This window comes from Vigna radiata, chromosome 1 (genome assembly GCF_000741045.1).
Source record: "Vigna radiata var. radiata cultivar VC1973A chromosome 1, Vradiata_ver6, whole genome shotgun sequence".
NCBI lineage: Eukaryota > Viridiplantae > Streptophyta > Magnoliopsida > Fabales > Fabaceae > Vigna > Vigna radiata.
The window spans coordinates 10,057,599-10,058,912 of record NC_028351.1 but is presented as its reverse complement, the minus strand read 5'-3'; positions in this window follow the sequence as shown (position 1 = coordinate 10,058,912).

Sequence of the window (1,314 nt, the reverse complement as noted above, 5' to 3'; positions counted from 1 at the left end):
TTGAAAAAGTTTACTCTTTTATAATCATTTTATATTTATTAATGTGTGTAAAATGAATATAAACTTTGTCACTTTATGTTACTCTTTCCAAATCTCAAAGGTAAAAAATGATTTTACTGTTTTTTATCTTGCACACTGGTTAAAGTTTATTCTGAACATCTGTAGAAATTGATTCAGTGATAAAAAAAAATGGACATAAGAAAATTAAAGAAATAGGTATAGAAGAGCTCCCTAGGAGTACAATTCTTTCAATTCTAGGTTGTAATCTTACATTATGTATCCCAGAAAAAGGAAAAAGAAACACTTTGTGTAAAGGGAAAAGGACAATAGAGGAAAATATCTTGTTCTTTAAAAATATAATNAAATATGGTGTAGATGTGTAAATAATGTATGAAAATTTAATTGATTTATGAAGGTTTTATTTACATGATTTAATTTAATAATAAGAAGGGAAAATATATAACACATTCTCCAAATGAACGAACAGAGCAAGAGCAACAAATTACAAATTACGATGTCAGGGATTGTTGTGTGTGGCTAAGGGAGAGTATGGAGACAAGGGAGAAACAAATTGGATAAGTGAGGAAGGTGGATTAGGGTTAGGCAAGAGTTTCTGTTTTTTTTTTCAATTGGGGCAACAGTAAGATGACAGAGAAAATGTTGGAGTGAGAGAGATGAAAGAGAGAGGGTTGAGAGGAATGAGGGAGGTGAGTAAGGGTTTGGGGGTTTCTTTTTTTTTTTTTAGTTTTGATAATGAAAATTATTTAAATATCCTTAACCTTAAAACTTAGAATCAATGACAAATGAGGGTATTTTTGTCTACTATAATCCGGTACACATTGTTAAAACGTACCAACTGAAAAACAGGCGTACGCGTGTTAACAAACCCCATATAGGACTAAAATGTTGGATTGAAACTTAATATTTAAACATAAAATAAAAAATAATTAAATTAAACTAGGTGGATTGATGAGTCGGGTTCACCACGAGTTCAATCCGGATGAGCCGAGTTCTAAGTGAGTTGGGTTGGAAATTGGTCTGTATAACAAAAATTCATTTTTTTCAAACCCAACTTGGGTCAAATCCGTGGTGGGCCGAGTTGGCCCACTGGTTTTAACCATTGGGTGTTTCATCCTCCACCTCCAAGCTTTCATCCTGCACCTCCAAAAATTACCATTTTAACCTTAATTAATATTATTTTAATATTTTCTCTTTCTTTATAAAGTGATTTTGCACCCCTCTAACCTTTTCTCTTTCTTATTAAAGTCAACCTACACCCTTCTAATTTTTTCTCTCTTTTATTAAAGTCATCCT